This window comes from Dermacentor variabilis, chromosome 7 (genome assembly GCF_050947875.1).
Source record: "Dermacentor variabilis isolate Ectoservices chromosome 7, ASM5094787v1, whole genome shotgun sequence".
Classification (NCBI taxonomy): Eukaryota; Metazoa; Arthropoda; class Arachnida; order Ixodida; family Ixodidae; genus Dermacentor; species Dermacentor variabilis.
In genome coordinates, this window is record NC_134574.1 from 76,141,126 (window position 1) to 76,153,311 (window position 12,186).

General features: G+C 46.7%; 1 pseudogene; it reads right to left on the bottom strand.

The window, feature by feature from the left end:
* Positions 1-1,336: 1,336 nt before the first annotated feature.
* On the bottom strand, positions 1,337-3,102 carry LOC142588703 (uncharacterized; annotated as a pseudogene).
* Positions 3,103-12,186: the final 9,084 nt, after the last annotated feature.

Sequence of the window (12,186 nt, forward strand, 5' to 3'; positions counted from 1 at the left end):
GGCGATTGTTGTTCATTGCTTACCGTGGCTTGTTCCACGAGTCCTTTTCCTGAAACTCATGTAGCATGGCAACGACGGTACCAGTTGTTCTGGTAGTTTTGGGAGACGAGTTTGTAATTTCCTTCCCATCAGGGCTAGAGCCGGGGAAATGCCGTTGGAACCGGGCATGTCACGGTACGACTGTAAGGCAAGGTAGGGATCAGGACCTTTGAAGAGCAAGTCTTTTACTGTGCGCACCATGCGCTCTCCCTCTCCATTGCTCTTGGTGTACCTCGGGCTGCTGGTCTCGTGACAGAAGCTGTATGACCGCGCAAACTCGGCGAACTCGTTGGACACAAACTGCGGTCCGTTGTCGGTCCAGACAATGTCGGGTATGCCAAAATGGGCAATACAGCTCTTGATCGCCTAGATGACTGCTTGTGCCAGTGTGGACCCCAGGGAGACTACTTCGGGAAACCTGTAATAATAATCAACAATCAGGACGTAATCACTCCCTCTAAGCTGAAGCAGATCGATGCCAAGGTGCTGCCATAGTCTGTCGGGTGTCACCGTGAACAACATAGGCTCAGAACGCTGAACTCGAGTCTCGGCACATATGGCAGATTGGATCACCTATGCTCAACATGCATGTTACAGTTAAGCCACCAAACAGACTCCCTGGCCCATTCTTGGCAACGGCAAACTCCCTGATGCCTTTCGTGTAATAGGGCAAGAATGTCCTGGCGCAAGGATGAAGGAATGACAACTCGTCGGTCCAGCAAAAGGATGCCGTCGTATATGCTCAATCTGCCCCTGTCCTTCCAAAATGGAGCGATCTGCAGTAGCACCTTGTTTTTGTCTGGCCATCCTTTCGTGCAATACGTCGTGACCGCAGAGCAGACTCCATCTTGGGCTTCGGGTAAGGGACATCTTCTAGCCGTCTTGCTACAAGAGGTGGTAATTCCTTGAACACTTCACTGACAACTCCAGGGTATCTACCATGTGAGTAACTGGCAAATCAGAAAGAGCTCGTGACAAAGTGTCCGTTGTAGCTAAGTGCTTTCCAGGCACATATTTCACCATGTACTGATATCGCATCAGTTTTATCCGCATTCGTTGTGTGCGAAGAGGCATGAGTTCTAGGCAGGGTTCGTACAGGCTTTGAGGGCACAAATTCGAGGATCTTAAGGACTTGCAAGGCCCCCAAAAGTTTTTTCAAAAACTCATTTCAATACTCAATTTAGTACCCTTTATAGTGAAACAACATTTTTAAAACACGCTGCAACAAATTTATTGAACGCTAAGACGCACTTATAGACTAGACTAGTTTAATACTAAGACAGGTCGTAACAAGCGTTCATGAAAGCTCCTGAAGCTTTGTGATTATTTCTTGCTTGATGTTTAGAAGTTCTTCCGTCTTGCTTTTTGCCGTTTTCCTAAGGCAGTCTGACTTCACAATGTGCGCGATGTCGCCTGTCTCTTCTGCTTTCTCAGCCAAGTTGTCTGCTGAAGCTGTCAGATCAGCAACGGTTGCTTCAAGTCTTGCTTTCTTTCGCTTTGAGGTATTAATTTCTTCCTCAACAAGGCGCCTCTTTGACTCCTTTGCTTCTTCAAGTTGCTCCTTCTTCTACGCCTCCAGATATGCATGATAACGATGCCTTGCAGCTGAAACGGAGGTCCTCAAGTCATTTGTTACAGGAATGTTAAGGATGCCACCTGCCTTATCAACGGCGTCACATATAACGCGTTGTGCGACATACGACAGACTTTTCAGGTTTTCCACTCAGACCTGCCGGTGGTTGACACTAAATCCTCTTTCCACAGTTGCCTGGCCGTGGCTGAGCACAAGCAAAAGTTGGACTATTGTGCAGAGCTCAGAGTAGGATGAATTGAACTTTAGGAGTTGTAAGAAAAAAATGTCTAGCCTGTCAGAGCTCTTTTCAAACAATCGCAGCTTGTGCTTCTCCATGTGCATCATTTCGGCGTACTCCGAAAGAAGAGTCCCGTTGGTGATCGCTCAACCTTTTTGTAGCGATGAGGGCATTCAAAACCTTCTTGAGTCCTGCTAGGCACTGGTCTGGCTTGGTGCACAATTGGCGGGGATCCAGTGAGGAAAGGCCTCTAACCAAAGGTAATCCTAAAGGACTTCTCAAGAACCTTTTTACACGCACTAACACGGAACTGTTTGCATTCCATTTTAAATGCAAATGCATCTTTTGCACTGGCCTTATAATTCTTCAAAATTTGTTCAGCTGCATAACCTATGTCCACTTTCTCAAGTGCTGTGTGATTGTTCACGTCTTCAATGTTGATTTTCAATAGGCCTGTAGTCCCAACTGACGCAGAGAGAACTGAACACTTCACAAACTTTGTGAGAAGCTTCCTGACAATTGTTTCGAGGTCCCTTGCCAGAAAAAACTCAAGTGGTTGGTCTGCCTGATTGTCCGTCAGGAAAGGTTTCAGAATTAGTGCAATCCCAAGAGCAAAGTTAAGTTTTGCTGGGACTAGTGGGTCACTGGAGAAACTGAGCAAGTTTTGAAAGGAGGGATATTTCGGCTGGTTCACTTCTTTCTTTGCAGACTCAATGTAAATTTTCACACCAGGCCTAGTGAAAGAGCTCGTTTAATTACCGGAACGTTTTCAACCCAGCGATGGGCGACATACTTAAGAAGAAATGTAGACTGACCAGTCAGCGCTACGAAGCATTCTCGCCTCGCCGGCGAATCTTCAAACAATGCACTTAGACTAGACAACAGAATGTCCACTCCCCACTTGCTGGTAGTTACACCCGCCCTGTAGGCGTTGTGCACAACGTGCAGACCGCAAGTGCCTAAATCTAGGCATTGTACTCGATAGCTTTTTGCAGGTGCTCCTGAAAGCTTCTAAAAAATTTCAAGTTCACATTCGGTCCGTCCATGGACACTTGTAGGATCCTAACACGTGGTAATGGCTCCAGTGCCTTCAACAATTTATCCTCGATGTCATCTGCCGTCGCGTGGCCCATAAAAACGGATGTGAAGTACCTTGTTATTTTTTGAAATGCATCCCAGTACCTGACGTGTATATTCATCTGCTTCTGACGGAGGTAATCATTTGCGGATTCATCAAACAGAATGACGCAATGGTCGCACTTATCTATCGCCCGATGAATGGGTGATAGAAAGAATGGTCCAAGACCACGACACGCCAGGTACGCGCACTTTTTCTCTCCACATGTGAAGACCTTCGCCACTTCGCTATCGGGAAACATTCTCTTGAACAGATCGCTTGTGTGGGCGGATGAGCTGTACGAGTAATGACATGTGACAACTTTGAAAGCCCACAATATTTCCGCTTGTGTCACTAAATAGTGAGCCTTGCTTGCGGCATTCAAATTCGAGGACTGCGTTTCGACCACACGAACGGATTCGCCACACTCGCGTGATGTCACGTAGTTCAACATGGAGCTACCTGCTGCGTTCTTCATGCTCGCGCTGTGTTTCGAACTCCTCTTGTGGCTCTTCAGTGCAGACTCTCCCATCGACGCATGTCAACCACTTTTCCGCACAGTCTGCATCTAGCGCGATGCGAACTCGTGGTGTCCGGCGCAATCCAGTCTCTGTACTCATCATGCCTAAGCCATGATCGCTGGAAATTGCACTTCCTTGGCATTACGTGCACACACAATTACGTCCACGTCCAGCGCGTGCCGCAATACACGCGCTCTGAATAAGCCAACGGGAGGTGATTAACACGCGGTATGAGGACGGCAACTATAAAAAGTGCGCGACCGCAGCGAACAAAAAAACACAACCCGACAATATTACAACATGGAGGACGAACGCCCGAACCGGACTGGATTTTCTTGGCTTGAATTGGGAGGCAACCCTCGCTTTCAATGTGGCCAGTTGATCAAGGGGAAATCGCTGAACGGCGCCAATGACTATCATCACGGAATTCAAGGGTTTTTCAGGCACCACTAAATATTTCAAGGTTTCCAAGGCTTTGAAAATCAGATTTTCAAATTCAAGAGTTTTCAAGGACCCGTGCGAACCCTGACTAGGCTTCATGCGTAATCATGCAATGATGGTATGACATTCTTTGTAGCCCTGTAATCACCCTGATGTAAACATGAGAACCACTAGCTCCGACGCCGTATTGTAGCTGGTGCATCAAAATAAAGTCCACGGAGTAGTTGGGCGCTGCGGTATGTATACTAACGAACAGCCCCCTTTAAATACACAAGCACACGTTTGGCACTATACACTTTTATTTGAACATGCCGTTATTCACGGGCACTGGAATCCTTTTATTCGCCCTCAAAGCCAAGAGCGCGGCTTAGAAGTCTCATTTCTTCTGCGTGTTTCGCTTTCTCTTGTCGAATACGTCCCTTGTATTGCCTTTCTTGGTGGCGCGCTTCTCTCTTTCCTATTCCCGTGCAGCTCGTTTTCTTTTTCTTGTTGATTTTCGTTCATTCCATCAAAGAAAACCTTCATCTCTAGCATTCTGGAACCTGAGGGCTTAGGCTTTTTGGACACAGGCTCCTTTATCAACACTTGGCTCGGCGCTAGGCTTGCAGACTTCTGGCTGTCTGATGCTTGGCTGGCCGATGCCTGGCTGGCTGTCCTCTTGACAGCAACAACGCCAGAGCTGTCCCTCAGCTCTTCGAGCTCGAGGCTGTGGTCTAGCTAGCGTATTCTGGCTATTTCGTCTTCAAAAGGCACTTCACATTGGAAATTCCCGGATTTGTTATTGTGTGCTGTAGCGCTTCTTTTTCTTCGCATGACAGTTTTATAGCGGCTGCAGCACTGCTTACTGGTTTTGGAAATTCCGAGTGCCTCTGATATATTGGCTGCGATTCGGGCAAACATTATCTTTTTATTTTTTAATTCTTCATTGGTCCAATCTCAGCGAAGTACTGCTCGTAATAATCTAATAGCAGCTTAGTTTCCCCGGCTGTCCACTCACAGCCTGTACCTGAAAACAAAAAGTACATGAGGTAGTTGTAGAGGTGTTACAGCTGCATGTTATCATAAATGGACTCACTGCATTGCTCATTCTTTCGGCTGTGTTCCGGGATTGTTGATGGAAAAACCAAATGCGCTGGATTCATTGCGCTGGATTCGTAAAGGTGGCATATATGAAGCGACATAGCCACAAACAAGTTGTGTTCTGTGACATGTTGCAGTACGTTGAACCACCACATGCGTTTCATGCAACTACATAAGCAATTTATTAAGGCATGTCAGACTTCCTAACACAGCTGAACAAAAGAACTCTATGTTTGCTGCGCTACCTCATCTCAACACGCAATTTCGAATAATTTAATATAAACATGCGCGATGGCGTGCAAGTTCTATAGAGAGTTTTAGTGGGACCCCAAAAAAATAGCATCGAAGCCACTGCGTATGTACGAGACGCAAACTGCGTCTCACGCATGGCGGCACTCAATAGAGTCGTCCACTGTATTCGCAAGTTCCGTCGCCTATAGGGGGCGCGCGAGAGACTCAATATGGCGCCCACAGAGAGTATAGGAACCCTTGAGCACATGTGCGTTCTTCATGTCGGCTCATATTTTGCCTAGCGCTTGAAGATGGGACTACCTTTTTGTGGATCGCTGTCGCTGAGTGACATCATGCGCCACATTGACGCCTCAGAAACGCGAATACGGTGCCTCATTGAAGGGGAAGAGGTCCTGAACGCCAAGCACATCATTTGTTGCGGTGTGAAGGCCTGCAGCGCATCGTCTGTTGCCGTGCAAGGGCTTTGTCTGCAGAGGTCCCATGTCCGCCAGAAGCCACACGAGCTGGAATTTATTTATGACAGGGAGGGTTCTATCAAGGTACGTTAGCTTGCATTTCCTCTTTTTCGTGCTAATCGCGACGGCCCGCGAAGCCTGCCTTTCGCGCACTGTCGTTTCGCGACGAAGCAGTTTTACTGCTCTATATGTTCTCAGGCTCCTGTGACGTAATTAGTTATGAGCAGATATTTTCGATAATTAAAAAAACGATATCACTAACTCGATTTTTCAGACGTTATTTTTGTACTTCGCTATGCTAAAGCATGCAGATGTAAAGAAAGGTTGTTTTATTTCTCGCTGGTATTATCGTTCGAGTGATGAGGAGTCGCGACAGAAGCTTGTTGCGCTCGCGTCGCGAATTCAGTATGTCTGTTTTATGTTCCACCAATCTTGTTTTCAGGGCCACTGTAGCTGTAAAGCTGGTAATTCACAGCGGTGCAAGCACATGATTGCGATGCTGCTACTCGTGAACAGGCAAGTTAATTTTATAGTTTTCGTGATATTGACATTGATACTGCTGCACACTATCAAACAATGCACGTAAGCATGCCTAGGCCAAGTCTCGCTCAGTTCTGTTACAACCTCATTGTAATGGGTTCCGAATGCGAGAACGCTCGCGTACCGTGCAGTGGGTGCACCTTAAACACTCGGTGGTCCAAATTAGCCTGAAACTTGCTTCAGCGTGCCTCTAAATCAGATAGTTACTTTGGCATGCAAAACCAAATAATCATTTTGTAAAAGTTTCATAGATAAACAGAGTACACAAATTCGTGAAAACTCTTTATTTGGCATGTGTAGATTGCTTCTTGATCTTCCGCCTTCAGCGCGTCTCTAAATCAGATAGTTACTCTGGCACGTAAGACCCTATAATTATTTTTCAAAAGTTTCGTGCATTAAGCACAGTACACAAACTCATGAAAACTCTTTATTTGGCATGTGTACATTGCATCTGGGGACACAAGAATCTAGGGGAGCAAATTTCATGGCAAAATGTATGTAGCCAAGTTGCGCCATAAGAAAACTGGAAATTATCAGTCTTCATAGTGCTTTGGCTTGATTCATTTGCGTAGATACCTTCTGTGGGTTTATCAGAACAAATGGAATGTTAAAATACAGGCATGTTAACACAGACTAACTTTGGCTTACAAACAGGTCCGGCTTTGAAAGCTTACAAGCTTTGTCATCTACTGACATGAAGCAGGCCTGGGGAAGACTGCACGCTTCTCCACTCTACGAGGCAAAGCAACTGCAAGAGCTTTGTCACGTGCAGGTGCGCTCGTGTCAGCACCTTAGTGACGAAATGAAGCAACAGACCAGAAGAAGACTCCTGGAGGCTGCACCACACAGTGCACTTGCGTTACATTTTCATGGTCGGCTTCATCCAAGTGGGTTTGATACTCTTAGCACTGATGTATCCCATGATGAACAAGCCCTCTTTAACCACATGGACAGTGAAAGGATAAGATTATACACAAGCATGCTTTTCCATGACGTAATATTTTTTGATGCAACACACTTAAAGATAATCAAGTTCACAGAAAGTGACATCACAGAGGCACAGCAAAAGTTTTATGCTACTAATGTCATAGTGACAGCAGCACAGGCAGCACAGATATGTGCAGATACAAGGACTCAGGAGAGCACCAAGTGGCAGCGAACAAGAAAAGTTCGAATTACAGGCAGCATTTGCCATACATACTTCACATTCATCCCTCGGCATGACCGCACGTGGGAACAGAAAGTATCTGCTATGTTAGCCAACTCTTTTCGTGGCAACGCAGCAACGAGATATGGCAAAGCGTGTGAAGGCTTGAAGAATATGTAAAGCTTACTGGCAATGCTGTCACAAGGCTCGGTGTGGTTGTGAACCCACTAGTGCCATGGCTTGGCTACAGTCCTGATGGCATTTCATTTCAGGGTGGGAGGCCAGCCATTCTCCTCGAAGTTAAAAGCCCAGTTCTTAGGAAATTGCACAAAGCTTCTGACTTAGCTCGGGAAAAGAAGCTCCAATATGTGAAACAAAATGGGAAGGATCTTGTGCTGAACCACAGACATTCATATTTCTCCCAGGTTCAGCTTGGCATGTTTATCTTGAATCTGAATGTGGCTCATTTTATTGTTTATTCAAAGGTGGAATCGCTCATCCTTACTGTGCAAAGGTCCAATGCACACATTGACCAGCTTGTGCGAAAGCTTCAGTATGTTTACTTCAAGCATCTTCTTCCAGAGCTTGCTAAGCATGCATGACTCGAATAAGCATTGCCAACTGGAAAGTTGTTGAGAGAAACCTAGTCTATAAGAGTGTGAATGTTTCGGCAAGAGCAGTGTGCCCTAAATCATTCATTTTCACTCTAGCAAGTCTACTGTCTTGTGATATGCTTCATTGTTATTTTTGTTCCTTTAAAATCAGTACATGCCTAAGTCCTTAGCATTGCACAAAAGGAAAAGCTGTGATACTCTGTGTATTGTGTGGCACAGGTCAGTTATGTCGTTGGCAGGCTCATTCAATCTAAATATCTCTTACGCCGCCGTGCACTGGATTCTAGTCAGAGACATCAATAAAATGCAAGAGGAAAGAGAGGGCTACAAGGAAATTGCCCCTGCTATCAGGTTGTCAGTGCTGGGTTGTTCAGGTAGTGTTCTTACCAACAGCCTGATTTACTCTTATCCCCAAAGACGGCCTATGTTCCTCACGACACAAGAACTTCTGAAAATGGTCACCTTGTCTAATATACCATGGAGTGAAAAGCAAAAATATTTTTCCGGCAATGTGCCACGACTCGGTTGCCTGTACATACCCCTCACTTTGCCATGCCATGTGCTTAAAAAATCTTCAACAAAGTTGTCTAGAGCAATCTAGTCTATAAGAGTGAATGTTTCGGCAAGAGCAGTGCGCCGTGAACCATTCATTTTCACTCTAGCGAGTCTACTGTCTTGTGATATGCTTCATTGTTACCTTTGTTCCTTTAAATCAGTACGTGCCTAAGTCCTTAGCATTGCACAAAAGGAAAAGCTGTGGTACTCTGTGTATTGTGTGGCACAATTCAGTTGCAATGTCATTGTGTAAGTATGTTACATGATGCTTTGCTTTATATACTGTAAATTGCAAGTGTGTGCAAATACTCTAAGTTTGTAATACGAACTGGATACTACACACTAGCTATTCATACTCGAAAATGAACTATTTCGTATATTCAAATATTTCATAACCGCTGAACGCAAACGTCTCGTTACTGTTCTCCATCTGCTAAGCAAAACATCAGAAATAATCAGAAGTTGGAACACAAGTGTTACCAAGCAATGCAGAAATACAACGGGCAATGCAAGCTTTTTTTCACGAGTTGGCAGAAAAAGCCTACGTGACTTGTAATTTTTGCTTGTAATGTTTAATGTTTATGGCAGCCTAGTATGTAACTGTTTTATGTTTTAATGCTACAGCCTGGGATATTTATGAACGGTCATTTTTCGTGTGCCTGCAGTGTACAAGTCGAAAGCTGCATTTTTTCCCACTAGGATCTTTTTCCAGCAACCATTTATTTATATTTGTAGCTAGTCATGAAGCAGCCACTCTGTCATGAAGATCTTGTTCGTGCTTAGGCTTTAACTTGTTGAGAGGCATGTACAGTACCTATTTATACTATTTTGTCCCACTTTCGGCTGCCCCGCAGGGGCGTCTGCGTAAGCAGGCGTTTGGTGTGTTGCGACACCACGTACCCGAGCACACGAGGGTTGGACCCTCCCGCGTCTAACCGTGCGCGGCCTAGCCGTGTCCGGGGAAAGGGGGATCCTGGAGGCTGAGCCGATGCCGGGTGTTCGGACCTTTAAGGCCCCCCGGCGGAGGCAACACACCTCTTCGGCCTCTGCTTCACGTAGACGGCACCCCCGGACTGACCCACCTGGGGGAAATCGGTAGTTGCCTTTTCCTGTCTCTCTCTCCCTATTATCTTCGTCTTTCCCTCACTTTCCACCTTTCCTGTCTTCTTCTGGTTTCCTTTTACTTCCAATTTTTCCAGGCAGCAAAGGTTAACCTTGTGTGGATAGCCAACCTTGGTTATTTCATATTTGGTTATAGCGGTAATGTACAGCTGGCGTTTGCAGGCCGTGTTTCACAGGTCCTGCAGCGTCCCCTTGTAGGACTCCACGGTGGGTGGCTGGCGTTACTGCCGAAATCTCACATATCTTATGGCTAACTCCTTCCCCCCACTCCCTGATCGCCCTCAGAAAAGAGGGCGCACCGATGAAGTATTCAAATTTTTTGGTCGGGAAAAAGAATCTTTCCCTCGTTTCCACGTCATCCATTCTGAAAAAGCAGCTAAACCAGTGCGAACAATTTCCCCATTCCTTGTATCGAAGTCCCTTACCGAAGTTTTTGGCCCAGGCTATAAGGCGTCGAGGATGGCTAGCGGTGACCTCCTCTTGGAGCTCCGTGATCAGAAACAATTTGAAAAACTGCCTAAACTAGTATCATTTGGGGAGACCCAAATCGTAGTAACCCCGCACCGTACGATGAATACCACCCGCGGCGTTGTCTCGGACGATGATTTGCTGGAGCTCTCTGAGGCTGAACTCTTGGAGGGCTTCAGTGAACGGAATGTCATAAATGTCAAAAGAATCAAGATAAGGCGCGAGGGTAAAGAAATCGCGACCAAACACTTAATACTCACCTTCAATTCAAGTGTCCTGCCCGAGTCAATCGAGGCCGGGTACATCAAGCTCCGAGTAAGACCGTATGTGCCAAATCCCCTGAGATGTTTCAAATGCCAACGTTTTGGCCACAGCTCGCAGAGTTGCCGAGGCCGCCAAACATGTGCAAAATGCAGTGCCCATGAACACACGTCTGAAGCTTGCGCGAACTCTTTGCATTGTGTAAACTGTGATGGAGAGCACGCCGCGTACTCGCGGTCGTGCCCATCTTGGAAAAAAGAAAAAGAAATAGTCACAATCAAAGTAAAAGAAAACATATCATTCAAAGAGGCACGCAGGCGGGTTGCATACCTTCCTAAGGCCAGCTTTGCCGAAGTGGCGCGTCAGGGGGCAGCGTCACAACGGCCTCCGGCGGCTGTCCGACCCACAAGCCGTGAGTCGGCAGTTACGCCATCTGCCCCCGCGGCGGTTGCAGCTAGCGCTGCTCCGTCTACCCAGCAGACGGGGCCACCGACCCCGAAGGTGGGCGCAGCCGAGGCTGCCTCACCCTCCCCCGCCCCTTCTAGCGCTGGCAACAGCCGGCGCACCCAAATTCCTCAGGGTGCCCCATCGACCTCCTGGCTCGTGGGCGCAGGGGTCTTGCCCTCCAAGGCGGCACCCTCCCTGACATCTCGCTCGCAAGAGCACGTGTCCGGCGCCTCACTAGAGGCAATGGACACTACACCAACCCTCAAGGCGCACCAAGCGCCTAAGGAGCGGCGAGGCTCCCTCGAACGCTCCAGAAAAAGCAAAACCCCGGTTACAGGGCCTCGAAAGAGCTCTGTAATCTAAGGCATCACTTCCGTTTCCGTAAACACAGCACCAATTTACTTTAAACATGAATACACAAATAATTCAGTGGAATGTCCGAGGTCTTCTTAGAAACCTTGATGATTTGCAAGAACTCATCCACAAACATAATCCAAAAGTGCTGTGTTTACAGGAAACACACTTAAAATCCAAACACACAAACTTTCTCCGTACGTATGTTACGTTTCGCAAAGATCGCGATGATGCCGTCGCATCATCGGGTGGTGTGGCGATTCTCACTCATAAAAGTATAGCATGTCAACCTTTACAGCTACGAACGCCCCTTGAGGCAGTGGCGGTGCGAGCTGTTCTGCTAAACAAACTCATCACCATTTGCTCCCTTTACATACCCCCGCATTACCAACTGAACAAACATGAATTTCACTCCTTGATCGATCAATTGCCAGAACCTTATGCTGTTCTTGGCGATTTCAATGCGCACAGCTCCGTGTGGGGCGACTCTCGTATAGATGCGCGAAGTCGCCTTGTTGAACAGTTCCTTTTTTCTTCTGGAGCGTGCCTTCTCAATAAGAAAGAACCCACATATTACTCTCTTGCAAACCGATCCTTTTCGTCAATAGATCTTAGTATAGTCTCTCCGTCTGTACTGCCTGAACTTGAATGGGAAGTTACCGACAACCCTTACGGCAGCGACCACTTCCCTATATTGCTAAGATCACCTAAAGAAAACGAATATGCACCACACGCTCCTAGGTGGAAGATTGACACAGCAGACTGGGAGAGGTTCCGAAACTTAACTAGTATATCATGGGATGACATGTCTTCTTTAGAAATCGATGCTGCTGTGGAGTACTTCACAGCCTTCGTAATAGATGCCGCATCTAAATGCATACGTGAATTAAGCGGCTCGGCATGCAAACGGCATGTCCCGTGGTGGAACAATGAATGCAGAATCGCACGTAGGAATCAGAACA